The 16,988-nt window shown below is 35.6% G+C and overlaps 1 protein-coding gene across 1 annotated transcript in view; it reads right to left on the bottom strand.

Moving 5' to 3' along the window:
- PPFIA2 (PTPRF interacting protein alpha 2) overlaps nt 1–16,988 on the bottom strand; it is a 374,120-nt gene that overhangs the window by 101,317 nt on the left and 255,815 nt on the right. The gene's annotated exons all lie outside the window — the stretch shown is intronic.

The raw sequence follows: 16,988 nt of genomic DNA, 5'->3' as shown, positions 1-16,988 counted from the left end.
GATGGTTTAGAAATAGTCAAACTAATATGAAAAGATTTGAATGGAAATCTGTTTTTACGGCATAGTGGCAAGTTTTTTGAATGAGCAATTAAATATTGCCTGAAAGTAGATACATTATTAAGATTTTTAATCTGTTCTGGCAAGAAGATTAGCCATTTCTAGCCTTTAAACATATTCCAATTGAACAGTCCTATTTTCAAACATGCCTAATACATACATCCTGAAGAACTGGGGGAAATCCCGACATTCATACATATGAGTATTGCACATGTCCCTGCGTATTTGTTTATGTTGCATTACGTGCTCTGGAATGAGATAAGAAACCAGGCAGGAAAGGCAAAATCATGACATGGCACCTTTTGGCACAACAAATCACATTTTGCATGAAAGAAACCACTTCTAAGTTACATCACGTTGTCACTGTTTGCAGGATCCCAGAGGAAGCCTTGCACGTGCCAAGCTACAGGGTCTTCCAGTAAATAGCACAGAAGTGCATGTAACCACAGGCCCCGCAGGACAGCGGCTGGATCACAAGCTCTTGCGGTGAGAAGCAGAGGTACCAACCGAGTGCTAGCTGTAGTGGCGCTACAAAGGATCTCAGGATTAGCAGCTTGATTGCACTGCAGCAAGACCTATTTGAATTTCAATACGTAAAGCAGTGCACGGGCTTAGGTGCTTTTGGCAGATATCATCCTGACACCTGCCATTTAAACTCTCACAAGACTTCCTTTTCTGAATAAAAACTTATATACTAATCAACATGACCGAACCAAATTTATTTAGTCATCCACTAATGACAAGTTTCTTAGCCTGTCATAAAGATCAACAATGTTTTAATTATTTCCAGCAATCAATGGGATTGAGTCACAAATTCTGATTGGCTTCATTTTCTACATTGATCAAAGGAAGAGCCCAAGTAGGGAGCTTGCCTCGTCTTTGAATAACAGTGATGAACTAGTGAGATGGTCAGTAATAAGACCACCGAAGTGTTCCTGAAAACCCAGGGGGGAGAGGTGGTGTGTGTGGCTCAACTACCTTCTCACCATTCTTTACTAGACAACAGCAGATGAAAGTCTAAGATTCACAAACTTGTCTAATAATGGAAATTCCTTCTCATCTACCGAAGTGTCTGACTTTGGTAGATGGGAGAAAGAAGGAATTAAGGCAAGAAACACATTTATTTTTTTTTTTCCCAACAGACAAGCAAATACAGAATTTTGGAGCTATCCATGTATAAAATGAAATTAATAAAAACACATGGAAAAGTGAGGTGTTGGCTTGCGGTGGGGGGGACCTTTCTTCCCAGAGAGGTAGCTAAAATCTCAGTACATTTCAGTATCATGATCAAATGAACTGCATAGGATTGATGACTGGCTGTATACATAGCATTTGAGAGAGTGAATGCAAAATGCACTTCAGGCTATCATAAATGCACATTCTGACTTCATAAATCAAACTTCTCATAAATCCATCCAGAGTCTTTTAAAACAACAGATAAAAATGAATGTCCCTGAAGATGGCTTTAGTGCTGAAATGCTTTAGTTTTTCCATTCAGCAATGCAGGCTCTGAGCTTTGCAACCAGTTATGTTTAAAAGCACAAATATGGACTTAGAGCTTTATTTTCACAACAGGTAGGAGTTAAAATAACTATGGATGGTACAGCATTGTAATCAACATTAGCCACACTTTGAGAGAAAAGAAGAAATGAAAAAAAGCCTTTTCAGATTGCAAAAATAACTTTGGAAGGTGGGGAATGAAACCTTCAGCACTAACAATGCACTTTGGGCTCACCTTGGGGGAAGAAAAAAACATAAAAGTTTTTTTTTTTAACTTAGCACTTTGTCTTCTCTTCCATTCAACTACTTAAAACAAAAAGAATCAGACAAATTTGCAAGTAGTGCTTTTGTAGCACTCCAAAAATTCACTTGTAAACTAAGTGTTCATGTCTGACTGACAACCTCAGCTAGGTTTATTTTATATTTGCCTGGATTCCAGTATATTTTATTGCTATTTAAGTGGTGAGCTTTCCAGAAAGTTTACACAATTGAGCCCTTTAAAACGTGCCCTGACTTGTCAAGAAAAATATTACTTTATTCAAAGAAAAAAACTGTAGGAGTTATGAGTAATACATATTTTCAACATTTTTACATCACAAATTCTTCTCTTCCTTCCTTTTTGAGATTGTTGACCTTTTATTAACATTGCTGTTTAGCTTTCATTGCTATGGAGAAATACTCATTAAGGTGAAATCATCCTCATGAGGGAGTCTTTATAACCCTTGGAGATTAGACAGTAGTAGGCCTAATGAAAGTAAATCTTGTACGTTTGTGCTATATGGAGTTTAAATAAGTGGAAATTGAAATAGAATCTCTACACTCTTACTCCTTAACGGCCAAGAAGCATTGCCTTGTCATTACTAGAAATCCAGCATTTGCTAGTGAGCTCTGCAAGAGAATGTACATTCAGATTTACAGAACACTTTTTAAGTCGGTCAGAGGAAAGCTGTAAATGACAGTTGCCTTAAAAAGTCAGGGGGTCTTTACCTTGTGGGAAAAGGAGGAGGTAGTACACTGAGCTCCACCCCTCGGTTACAGTTCTTTATGGTTTAAGTAAGTCTTTACCTTCTATGTTTCAAGTCCTGTCAAAGAAAGCTAAAACATCTTCCTCCTGCACCTTCTGGTATGTCTTGATTATTTTATTCTTGTAACCTTGACGTAGGCATTGCTTTCTGCGACCCCGCTTGTATGGTGGCTAGCACTTTCAGGCTCTGCTTTCATGTCACTGAAGTGCAAATAATGAATGACAACATGCAAAGATGACTGGAGATGCTCTGAATCTGTGGCAGATTCACAATTTTAACTGGAAAACATGAAAATACTAACCACACGTGTGATCTCTTACTGTTGGTGGTTTGTGCTCGTGATAACTATTGACAGGTCCCGGCTATCAGTGTTTTATTGGCATGCCTACGAAGGTCACTTCTGTTTGTGACACAGGTACTGTGGTGCAGGGGTAGCCCACAGCTGTGGCATTCAGCTGGCTGCAGCAGGGGACCGCCCGCCGGACCTCCTGCCATCCGTTTACACCGTCACTGAGCCCTGACTCCTTCTCAATGCTAAGTGCCTGGATCAGCAGTCATTTTTATACTTTAAATGTAATCATACACTAACATTTTAGGCTGGTAATAAGGCGTATAGGGTTTATTAGTCTCCTTCGCTTCGAATTCTGAACCAAATTAAGTGTTACTGTGTAAATAACTGTCTCGTGCTATTGCACGTAGTCTAGAGCATGCACCATTTATTTCTATAGTGTACTGGCAACACTTTGTAAACAGAATAGGAGTCATTTAAAGCAATTGTGCAGTTGCTATTATGAAAAAGAGTATCTGTCAAGATTTTTCACAGAAGATTACCAGGTACATTTCAGTACATTTTCTTCAGAAACCCTTATCTAAGTAAACAAAAATGTGCTACTTTCAATCTGTCACAAAAATTGTATGAAATATGATACAGTGAAAGAACTGTCTTTTACAGAGACTAGCACAATGGAAAAATAATAACAAATATCAATTACATGGTTGTACTATAGTGTGTATTTGACACCTGCTGGCTAATTTCTCTTGCTTTTTTTCTTCTAACCAAGCCCAACAAAACAGTAGCAAAATTATTATTCTTTCATTATTACTCTCACAAAGACATGAGTAATGTACCCAAACCGGGATACAAAAGCCCTAGAATTCGTTGGTAGTGTAGGCACTGATTTCCAGCTGGTCAGAGCTGAGGATGGATTTGGCAGAAACATTATGATTTTCATTTTTTATTTTTTTCAACAATATATGAGTTATTGAAATATATATACATAGTTATATACGAGATAATATATATACAGATATTTTATTTATATATATGTATACACCCTGTGTATATAATTATATATCGATATATATGTTTAGACATACAAACATATTTTTAGTATCCAGGACACTGAATATTAATAAAAATAATGTGCCTCTAGAGCTTTGTGTAGTTGCTCTTAGTACATAAGTATTTAATTGACAACTACCTGTGCTTAAGGTAATACAATTCGGTTTGAAAAATCCTACTCAGGTTAAAAAGAAGTATTTCACTATTTGCACTGTAAATCCATTTTCCTCTTCTGATTATATTAATATATTTCCCACTGAGTAAAAACAGTCTTCCCCAAATGAAATTTTGTATTCTTTGTCTGCATATTTTCACCTAGAGACTTTGAGATTGTTTAGATTTATTTTGACTGGACACATCTGTTATGAAAACCCCTCTATTTTGCATGTGTAGTTTTATTAGATTTTCCTATACAGTGTATATCTGTATTAAAATCGCCATCTGTGCTACTGATTGTATAAAACATGAAAATACAACTGATAGATAGGATATGAGTAAAAATCCAGAAAGGAAATGAACCTTACCCCAGAACTACAATTAAAGAATATCAAAGCCTTGATCTGCATGCACAAACTGAAGAAATGCCAACTTAAATCTAACTCCCAGTCTGTTGAAATCAAAGCAGAGTAGAATGAATTAAAGTCTATATTTCAAGTATTAAACCAAATGTACCCGTGTAATTTTAGTCAAGATTTTAATACTTTTCAATGAAATTCTTACTGGGAGTAATTTTTTTCCACAGATTTCTCCAGTGAAAATCAAGGATATGGTCCTCATTGATACAATTTTTATATATTTTTTAAGGATAAAGAACATTCTTCATAAGTGGAACTTCTAAAATAATGTTTTTATTCTCAGATTACTGCAGAAAAGAATCTAACATGATAGCCATTTTCTAATGCAAAGGAATTATACATACAGGTTCTTTTTTTTCTTCTTTTTTGTAACCACGGATTCTACAAGATCAAAGGTGTCCAAACTACACTCTCCAAGTGCAATGTCAAGCAAGCTGGATCATTTCTTATTGACTGAACCAAGTAAAACAAGCCCTCTACAACTCCTCTTGGAGTATTTCCACCTATACATTGACAGTCCCTATTAATATTAATGAAGATTATTTAATATTTCCTAGTGCTGATATTTTCCAATCAAGATCCCAAAGAAGTATGAGTATCTAATTTTGCCCCATCAAACCCGAAATATTTTTTACATTTTTGGATCCAAAGTAAAATTATTTCTGTATTTATTTCTATTACAGACATATGATGGGAACTTGTTTGCACTAAAATAAAAAAAAAAAAAATTAAAAATCGCTGGATATGACTACTTAGGTAAGCATTTACCAAGATACAGCTATCCCCCAGCACAGTCTCTGCTCCTATTTTTCTCACAAATATTTTATCACTAAGCTGTTTCATCAGCATTAGCAGAGCAGTAGCAAAATGGCAATAATTTTCTTCGTAGTCTATCAGTAACAAATGTGGAATAGATTTGTCACGCTTGTGGACCTTGCTCTGCCTCTTGACAATGGAGGGCCAATACAGACCTCTGAGTGGCAGATTACTCTTGATTCATGTTATTGCTGACACTGCTCACAGACATGAGTTTTCACTGTGTTGCTAGTTAACTACCTTATGAATTTGCAGAATACTCTTAGAGCTGCACGTGCATTGTTGGGTTGAGGTGATCTAATATGAAAATACAAATGATACATTTTTTGGTTCGTATGTTAATGGGAATATTGATTAATAAATATGAACCTATTGAAGCTTAAAGTTGATTTTATTTATTGGCTTTTGTCATTAATTTAAACCGTTTATTCAAATGCAGCATGTAAGGCCTATTCATACATTAAAAATTGATTATGCAGAGTAATAGGCATAAAACATAATACTGTGATCTTGTTATACTATTTAAAATCTGGTTTGAGAGTTAGTGGTTGTAGATGTTCCTAACAAATCATGTAATACTTAACAAATATACACAAAATTGCATAATCGTTCCAAAGAAGCACATTAAACAAATGATAAAACACTATATTGTTCCAGCAGATTAAAAACAAGGGATAATGGGTATGTGTTTTGCATTTTCATCAAGACGGATGCACAAGAAGATTGTTAACGATAAAGAATCAACAAGACTGATTCTTGCAGCGAAATTATCTTGATCCACATGAAAACTCATCTGACAAATGCCAAATGACGCTGAAGCTGATACAGACAGAAAGATAATAAACTACGCTCTTAAACCTGAATTTATACCTCCAATGCAGGATAAATTGGTATACATTTCAAAGTTTATGAATCCCAAAGTAACAGATCAAAGAGAAGTGATGTATTCTTTCTGATGTCTCATGAAAGGCACTGTGTGCATACTGTGAGCAAATTAAACATTAGACATTAAAATTTTCACTGATATCCTTTGCACAAGTAATAGTGAGCTCTACAATGCAAATCAGCTAAGCATGACTTTAAATATACGCTATGTTCTTTACTTTAGCAAGTTGGTGTGTTTGAAGTAAGGCATTTGCTAACGTAACCTTATGAAACCAGGGCTGGGGAGAGTTGTGTTCCATTGATTCGTAAGCTCCCTAAACAGGCTGCCAAATGTATGACGTTAAATCCAATCTGAAATTATCCCAGTGTCTGATCTCATGCTGACTACGAACAATCCCTAAGCTAACCATATACAAATAACCTTCCAGTTTCATTAATCTCCTGGAGTTTTCAGGTGTGTAGGCAAATTATTGTGAAATATGTTCAGCCACACATCTGGCTCCTGCCATGCCTGTGTTCTCCTCTCAGCTTGTATTTCTTTGGTCGTCATCCCATCTCCTCTTTCCCCCTTTTTTCTACTTTGGGTGAGGAAAATGTGGTAAATAAGAAATCCACAAAACCTGTGCTAGAAACTTAGAGCTTTGCTATTCTGTAATTCTCTGGAATAAAGCAGAGAAGATATCAGAAGATCCATTTATCACTTTCTGAGACATGTTCTTCAGCTTCACGGCTCTGTGTCATATATTGATGTATTTGTTGTTGTGCAGAAATGTCAGGCATGCTCCGCGATCCCTATTTACTGATGAATGTAAAACATTATACAGACCCCCAAAATAACTCCAGTAACTCAACCTCACGAGATCCAGAAAACAGAGACTTTCCATACATGCTGATTAATTGCAGAGTAGTTGTGCAGAGTAGTGAGCCCTGAATACTATGTCCTACAGTTATTTAGACTCAGGATCTCATGGAGGCTGCATGCCTGCAGCCCCAGCCTCTCTTACATCAAAAAACCAGGCATGGAGCTGGGGTGAGGGCATGTACTCAGTATTTAACTATGAAGTTATGACGAGGTGAGCACGCTACGATTCATGCAGCGTACCAGGATTTATGAGGTGTACCAGGAAAACAATTGTGTGGCAGAGTGTGCACCTGAGTAGATGCCATTACAGCCATCAGCTGCAAAAATCAAATTATGCAATTTAGCCAAGTTCATCTATCAATACTTACAACGTCGACCATCGCATCCATGAATTCTATCAGATTGCATCCTACTTCTTCTGCTGTAGGAACAGTAAACCAGTCACCCCAGTTAAAATGATCTCGATGCTTTTAGGAGCAAGAATATTCGAAAAGGACCAGATTAGCCCGAGTCTTGCGAGTGATATTCGCAGAGCTCCTATGATGCTAAAAATGGTAAGTGATCACCGCCACACGTATTGCACAGGTCTCTGTGCTACCTTGGCTTTACAGTAATGCCCTCTGTTCCGCAGCTGTATGAGCAACAGACACTAGAAGGCAAATTTATACTATAAATGCTCTGGAGCAGGAACCGGGTTTTAATATTTTTTTTTACAACAAAATGGAGTCCTGGTCCTTTACTGGAGCTCTGTTGGGAGTGTAGTAATGCAATAACAATCATAGTAAAAATGTGCAATAAAAGCACTCCAATATAAATGTGAAGATGGAATATATTACTACTAAATATACCAATAAATATTTATATTTCTGCAGCACTCTAAGTTGTAATAAAGATTAGGCCACATTTTTTTATGCAAATAGAAATACAGTTTCACCCCAAACGCTAAAGTATGAAAACTTCGGCCACAGGTATTATAAAAATGAGAATATAACATTTAAACAAAAGAATAGAATGAATATTTGTCACAGATTTCCTAGTTACTTTTCTTTAATTATTTGGACCAAAGAGTTGGAAAAAAGAAAAGATGTGAAAGACTAAAAATTTGTCATCACTTGCTTAACAATAACCAGTAATGAATGTGACAGGAATGATGTTTAAGGAGTGATATAAAGAAGTGTTATTCAAAACTTTCCTATGTGAAGCAACATGTGAGAAAACACTGCAAGGCCTTGAGGGGAAACTGTCTGGAGTGCAGAAGAATTGATGTGGTAAAGATGGAAATGGGTGACATCACGGAAAACTTTTAGGTCAGTGTGAGCTTGTAAAAGCGAAGGTAAGCCTCTCTCTGCTTTCAGAAAAAGTGAGTAAGGAGAAACTTAGCAGATCCAGCAGATGAAGATGTAGTCAGAGCAACAAGGTAGGAAGAGGATCTCCAGAAATTCTTGCAGGAAATGTTCGCATTAAATTGTTATACAGTAATGAATTTAGTACATGCCTGTGTCTCCCAGAAAGCGCACAGTATCCAGACTACGGAACAAAAGGAAGATTACATTTTTATGATAGCGTAGCGGTACCTAACTTGTTTTCAGAATGAGCATCCTAGAAATGTTTTTTAAAACACACACAAAAAGAAAAAAGAATATACTGGATTAGGTTTATGCTCATTTTGATGAAGATGCTAATTTTATGGAGAGTTTGTACTGCAAGGTTTAGAGGAAACTGAGAATTTTTAATCTCCAGTCATCATTTATTCAGAGATAAAACCAAAGCATTAAACCACCTGTGTTTCTAATCATGGGGGACCAAGGTTTCATTAAGTCAAACGTTTCTGTCAGACAAAAAAATGAAGTAGATTTGAAGAGATTTATAAAATATATTTCAAACATCTAGCTGTCTGCTCTTTTAATGTATATTTAAACAATTGCTCCATAGCTGCACAGCAGGTTTGGGGGAACAGTAAAGAAAGAGCAACTAGCAAATCACAGTTCTACATAGCTTTTTTATCTTTTGCCATGTTCCTTTAAGCATTGTCTTACAAAACTTAGATTTTTCTTTTCTTCAGAAAGTGCAATTAACAGCTTATAGCAGCTTAAGAGTAATGTATGTATGCTTATTGATATATAGGGATGTGCCATGGCAGAAGATTGAGAGGTGCAATAGTTTTCAGGCTGTTTTGTGAATAATCGGAGTAAAACTAAACTCTACTCTTCAATGATAAATCTGTGACACTGGGATTCGCTCTAGTCACAAATCTTTATATAACAAATTCCATGAAAATTTCACAAGTAAGTAAAATGGAGAAGTATTAGCCACAACGCAAGGTTCTAAGAAAAACATCAAAATTGCAATGGAGATGCTTATTAGCCTGAATCTATCATTTCAGTGGAAGAATCTGACTCCTTCCTTAACAGCAGTAACATCCTGAAGCATCCTAATCCATCCACATTTGGGATTTTAGAATATTTGGAAAGCAAAAATAGAAAGTAACAATTGTCTTTGTGACATGATACTGAAAACAGAGTAATATATCAAGTTACCAAGCACTCAGTATCAAAGATTTTATTAGAAGAACTATTAAACACACCGGATAAATGAAGGAATAAAAAGCCTCTCCCTTCAGTTACGTTTTTCCTCAAGAAGCTCTCCATGAACACATGAGCACAGACTATGCATCCTTTCTGTTAATCACAGTCTTTCTTACAAATTGATTTCTTCTGAAGAATACATAGGAGGCATTCAAACTAGATGAAAAGTCAATGCAAAATTTGAACATGCTATCAGTATTTTAGAATTTGTTACGGGTGGCTACATGCTAAAGGGAGGGGTAAGAGAACACAGCATTTCAAGATCTCTTTTGAAGACATTTGGGCAGCTACACAATTCTGCTCTGCGAAATCATTTCAGTGAAGACCAAAGTTGCTGAGCCTATTTAACATATATTACTGGGTTGCCAACAGTACACTGTGGCCAACACATAAATAGGCCTAAGTGACTAAGGAAAGTTATAAAAGGAGAAATTAAATCTACAAGCATTTTTTATCAAGACTTTTGTGCAGCAATACTAAAATATGTGCAAAATCATTATCTGCTGTCACTGCAGAAAATATATGTTCTTTTTGTACTCAAAATTGTTTGGAAAATTTTTCTCTGTGATAAATATTTATGGAAATTATACTGAGAAACTACTTTTGCAAGTGGAATAGTGATGTATGTCTCAAATATGTCAATAGAAATTAATGTTTTTAAGTGACTATCTGAAAAATGCATTGAATTTTAGACCTATTCCGCATTGAATTTGACACCTATTCTGCCCTGAATTTAGTGAAAAATGCTTTTGATGGCAATGCAAAGATAAGCTCTGCTGCCCTCACTATCCACAAAGAATTTTAGTGGTTTTTTTCCTCTGAGAACTTAGATTAGAATTAGTTGAGGACATAAAATGAAATAGCTATAGCAACTTAACTGATTATTTCTTGTGCTTATTTCTTTTTGACTTTGTAAAAAAATAATGCAATGAAGGACGTAGTGCTGCTGTAGTAATTTTCAACTTATTCAGCTGCCATGCCACAAATCCTAATTCAAATGTATAGAGACAGAAATTAATGCTGTGGAATATGGAGTATGAGAAACATCCACAAAAAATCATCATTTTGCTTGATTACCACATTTAAAACTTAAGGGCAACAATAACTTTCTGCAGAGTTAACATTTAAACTAGATGACTAAGGTTAAAGGCAGAATGAAAAGCAATTGCATGTAGCACATAAAGATTACATTTTCAAACCAAGATATTTTCAGTTACGTGCGTCTTTGCAGAAAAGATATAATTGGGCACAATTACATAGACATTTAAAATTAAAGTTCAGACCACAAAGAAGGTCTCTCCAGAGTTAGACCTGTGTAAAGTTATAGCTTAAAAACCCCAAAACTAACATGTAAGAGTTTACAAAGCAATAACTTTCAGTTACACCATTCTGAGAAAATACAGTAAAATGAGGTACTATAGATGAAGGCTGTTTCAGATTTTTCACAAAAAAATATACTTAAAGTCACCAGAAATAGGTATAAGCCATCTCGCCTGGCCTTCAGAAAATAAGTCACTGAATTTCACCCAGTTTTCATCCAGAGATTTGATATCCAACATTGCTGAATTTCAGATTGATGAAATTCTGTGTATATTAAATGTTCAAGAAATGCACGTGTTATTTTTCTCAGCAAACTATTCCTTTAACAACATTTCGACTCCAAAAATCACTTTGCATTGTATTACATACAAAGGCTAAGGCCACCAAGGAACTCCTGTAACAAAAAGTGCCTTAAGCTAATAGGACCTGAAACAGCTGGGGATAAAAGTATGTTTTCACATGCAACCATGGGTAAAAAGAATACACCATAGTTAGCTGAGGTTTTACTTTAAAATACATATATGTTGAATATTAGAGAATATTTCATTAGCAGTAATGATACTACAATCATGTCTGCAGCATCCCTCATGGTCAGAGTCAAAACTGTCCTCCACTGTTAAAAGTATGCATTTTTTACTGGCTTCTTGACGTGCCCTGCATAGCAAAAGTTAGGCAATTAACGTGGTATTTGAAAGTTCTTTGGTGAGTAAGTGGCTACATTTTCTGGTGTTTCTGGTATAGAATATAAAGAAGCATAAACTGTAAATCATCCTTTCTCTTCAGTGGTGTAAATCATTTATGAATGCTTTCATGGATGCTTTAAAAAATAGCATTAGGACACCCTAATGAATAAACTAACCCACTGTCAGGAAGAAACCCACTGCCCAAATACAAGAATGCATGCAGTTATATGAAGCAGAGATCTACGGTCCAAATCACCTGCAATCTCTCTGATAGCTCCAGGAATTAGATTTATCCTCAAAGGTTGAGTAAAATTCTGTAGAAGCAAGTGGAAATTGTAACAAGGAGGTTTTAAAAGGAAGCCTGAGTGTTTTAAGTATAACCTATGTGTCAACTGACAGAAGCAATATAATGTTTGGCATTTGCAAACAGCATTGGCATTTTCAACAAATGCTGAAGAAAAGCGTACGGTAGTACAGTGATATATAAACTCAAACCAGTAATTTCTTTAATTTCATATTCTACACAGTCCCAGTGTTTTCTGGGTTCCTAAAGTATATCTTCCAGATAATAAATGTAATTAAAGCTGTATTTTCTATGCCACATTTTCTACTAATGAGGAAAGATTGAAAAGCCAACATATTAACCAGAAACAAAAAAGGGTTTTGGAAAGCCACTTATCATACGATTCTTATTAAAACAGGAAGATTTTACAAGTGCTGGATAAACGTTTAAGAAAGGCAGGAGAAAATTAATGTGCAAAGTAAGCACAGCTGTTTAAAAAATTACTTTTTCCCAGTATAGTATTAACTATGCATAAAGCTTAATTTTACATACAAGCCTTGGGAAAAAGCTCTAAAGGTCATTTTTTGGGAAACTATTTGTTGAGAGTTCTGGGAATCAGTGAAATCTGTTAATGGAAATCACAACCGTTGTCATTTAACACTGCACGTTGCAGCAGCAATGGATTTAAAAGCATCACTATGGACCATGGTACCATCTGTCTATAATCCATGTATCCCTGCCCTGTGGCAGCCACTAGGGCTTGAGCTCCTGGTGATATATGGCACTAATGAAATATCTTAGTGTGTTGTTTGCACATGCTGTACTTTAGCATACTTTTAACAGAGACTCACACAACGCTAGTAAGAGGATCTCAAAAGCTGTGGAACAAAAGTGGTTATCTTGTCAGTAATTTCAATATTGAAGTTAATTTCCATGAAGATCATAAATGACAAAACCAGGAAGGAAAATTTGCATCCCACTTCCCTTGCAAATGAGACTCGTTCTTCTCCAATTAGTGTATAAAAAGGAAGCTGCTTAGTAGAACCTTGTTAGAATTTGAAAATGTTCATATACTCACTGCAAAACATTCCAGTTGCCTTTAAAATGTTCATAGACAGACGCTATTGTATCACTGAGCTTTGGTATTGGATGTACCACTTGCAGCTTGTCTAATTGCTAGCTGCAAATTATAACCTTCAGCGACAAAAGTATTTGGAGAGACCATGAGTTATGTGGAACCAGATGAAAACCAGCATCATTTTAAAAGCACCTGAGGGGTAAGCAAATGTAGCTATGTTTTACAGTAGTTTTAACTAAAAACAGGAGGTAAATTTTTCAGAAAACTGTTAACAATGTCTACTATTCCTCTTAGCTACAACAGACACAATGAATAGGACAACATCCACCAGTTGTGAACAAATAATGGCTTCCAGTGTAAGCATAACAGAAAACAGTGAGACAATTTTGGGTACATCGTGTGATAACTGGTGATAAAAAGCAAATATTTTAAGGATGACTACAGAATTTAATTACTGTAGGCAGTTATCTTGCCCCAGTCTGCATGAAAAATCTCTAACAGCAATCCAGATTGCTGCTATGTTTAAAGGTCCCTTCTACTGCCACTAATCCATTGCAGCAAAATAAAATATATAGTCAAATAACTGTTTCCCCCCAGTAAAACATATATTTAAAGAATTTTCAGTCTACTCTTTACGTATAATATAGGCCCATTTTGTATCTCCCCTGTATCTAGAAGCCCACTGCCTGATTCAGAGAGCTTCTGCTGTTTGTAAGGAGTACGACACCTAAATTTAGCTGTCTATGCATTAGGTGTCTACATATGAGCTTGTTGTGAGAGTCAGTTGCCTAACATAGGCATTTGGTGTCATCGTAGAGACAAGGGGTATTTCTTCCCCACCTCTAGCTCCAGACAGACACAGCTCTCCTGTCAATTTTGTGTTGTATCTGGCAGCCTTGGCAGATTAACCACCAGGTTAGCTGGCAGACTGGATTTACTAGAGCTCCACAGACTACAGCTGTATTTCAGACATCTGGCTCACATGTAGACACCAAATTCAAGAGTCCTCATTCTGAGATGAATCACGTGCTCTGTAAGATACAGTATAATGTTTATTGTTTGTAAATATGTTTTAATAAGGAGCTGATGTACTCTGTAAGTACCTCCAGCTTGACACAATTCAAAACCAGGACTTCCTATTCAGAAGAATAGTTAATGTAACTGATTTGGTTAATTCTACCCCTTAAACCTGTAGTAAAGATAAGGATTCCCTTGATAATTTTATGTATATTTTATATTGTAATTTATAGAGAGAATTGACTTTTTAAAAATATTACAAAAGGCTAGCATATTTTAAAATATTACATAAAATCAAAATTATTTCTGTGCAGCATTTATGTGAAAAGGAGATAAACTACATATTCACTTTTTTATAGAAACTATTGCCTTCACAGAGTCAGAACAGCAATGAACCATTTGGCAGACATTCTTGTTTCTGAAAAGTTCAGCTGAACCAACAACAGTGACTTATGTCATATCGATAGTGACTATTGGAACTGCAGACCAAAGCCCTTCTCTGTTACCCTTGTATGATTACACATAAATATTAGCTACACAAGCTAAGTTCTCCCAACAGGTCCAACTGTCCATCTCAACTGCCCCTGCAGTTTAAAGTCAATGTGTGTTACTATTCCTTATCAAATATGAAGTGCTTTGTGAGATGGTGTTGGCAACTAGAGCTGAAATCAGCTTTGCCAGAGTTCCAGATGTTTTCACTCCCTTTGGTATGTATGTAATATGCTACAAAGACTGTTAAATGAGAGCTTATTTAGCATCTAATGATGGAAAGCTATAGTCTCTCTCTCTCAATTTTTCTCTTTTATATACGGATATTTCCAATAAGTACTCATGAGCGTCTGCACTTTCTCATTGTTGCTCTGTGTCAGAGCCATGGCCATAAGCTTTCAGAGAAAGGTGCTACCTTAACATACAAATTTCTGCTATTTTTTATCCCTGAATCTGATACTTGTTATATACCTAATCATATGCTTGTTTAATCAGGAGACCAATTTACTGTCATCATGTTATGTTTAGATATAGTCCTGAATATGTAGTACACTCTTACAATCAGTATGAGAAAACTGATATGAAAGAAAATATGAATTCTCTTGGGAGAACAGTCACTGAGTGACAGAAATACAGAAATTACTGAAAAACATATATTCAATTCCCTTGGAAACTTGGCCCATTTATTTTCATATATATTACAATAAATTTTTAAAGCCATTTATTGCCTGTGCATTCACTGTGGAATCTAGTATAAAAACAGGCTTGTATATTGCAGTTGTCTAATTTTGTCTCGTTTAAATAACTGTGTGAACATTATCTGAATCCTTGTTCAAATGCATTAGCTGTTTGAAAATAATCCACTCGTTCTCTTCCACATCTCTTCCCATCTAGCTCTTTTTTCACTATTCTTTAATTGAATTTCCATTTTTCAGCTTTAACAGTTCCTCATAGGAAACTGGAATAACAGTATTCAGATTGTGTCAATGGTCATGTTATGCTTGGTTGATTAAATGTCCTTCTAAATGTTTTTAGCATCACATAGACACAAAGTTTGTACAATATTTCTAAGGATTTGGGGCAAAAAAGTCTATGAAAGTCCTATTTCAATTTAATTTCATTGTGTATGTTTTTACTCCTTACTGTCAATACAAGTTTCACTAATTTTTTTAAAACTCCAAATAACAAGGCAATGCTCTAAAGACCCGGTCCCGTGCCCAGTGAAGTGAACTTGGATTTAACTGGATCATGAATGGGAGGGATCAGAGGAGCGGGATGCATCTCAGTTGGCTTGACTGACCAAAAGGACTGCTTTCTATTTAATAAACACTAGTGCAAATAACAGATTGTGCAACGTAGTGTAACCAAATCATTTGAACACAAGTATTCTTGACATTATGAAATGGAAGAATAAAAGAGAGATTTTATTTCTGCACAGATAAAGTGCAGTTACTTCGGAGCAGAAAGGGATGATTCAAAATATCTAGTTCATAGTTTATAAAAAGGAAGTACTAATATCTTAATTGCAGATCCTATTTTTAAGAAGTTACTTTAAGAAAGTAACTTCTTCTAGCTTAGTATTGGAAAAAAAATGACTTTAGGAGTCTCTATTTTACTGTATCACACATTAGTCTGAATTACAGGTATTCCATTTTTCCAGAATTATTTGGTAGTACTTTAAGTTTGTCTGTGGCTGTTTTCAGTTTCTGCCTTAAGGCTGAGTAAAATGATACCAGTAAATGGCTTTAATCCAATTCTATTGCTTGTCTGTCTTATTTTTAACAGTGTGAGAAGCACGTATCAGGTGGAGATTGAGAACGTGATGGGGATGGTAAAGTCACTAGCAGACTCCATCATTTATATTTTCTGGCCTCAGAATCGTCTCTCTGGGGTGCAAAATTCCTTTCTATGTGTGTGTACAGTTGTGTGTGCAATACAATTATGTGTTGCTGTTCACCCTTTCAAACAAAAGAGAACAGTCTGCAAACTACCATACAGGAAAAAAATCTCTTGTCCAAGTTCACAATGGTTATATGGCACCACAGTTTGCCATGATACACTGCAATTAAAAGGGAAGAGATAAACCTAAATTTTAAGGTCATAATCCTTCCTCCATCAATGTTAACATTTATATAATATGTATATATATATGTGTGTGTTTTACTTAATTTTATGGTAAAATGGAAATTCAGGTTATTAAATTGTTTATAGTATCTGACATATTCATTGGTTCACTCCTTTTTCACGTCCAGTAAGAAATTTGGGAATCTGTCACTAGCTCTTGGATTTTGGTTTGCTCACAAGGGAATAGAAGAAGGGAATAAATCAGTAAACAGAAGGTTGTATTAATCTTGCAACCACCTTAAACAAGCCTCACTGAGCAGCTTACTCAGAATGTAATTTATCTTTTTTTTTTTTTTTTGACAGTTTTAAGAAAAGTGACAGGGAACAAATGGGACAGAGTATTAAAG

The sequence above is a fragment of the Aptenodytes forsteri genome, unplaced genomic scaffold, assembly GCF_000699145.1.
Source record: "Aptenodytes forsteri isolate BGI_AS27 unplaced genomic scaffold, ASM69914v1 Scaffold71, whole genome shotgun sequence".
NCBI lineage: Eukaryota > Metazoa > Chordata > Aves > Sphenisciformes > Spheniscidae > Aptenodytes > Aptenodytes forsteri.
Note: the sequence above shows the minus strand (reverse complement) of the source record. Positions and strands in the feature narration are given on the sequence as shown.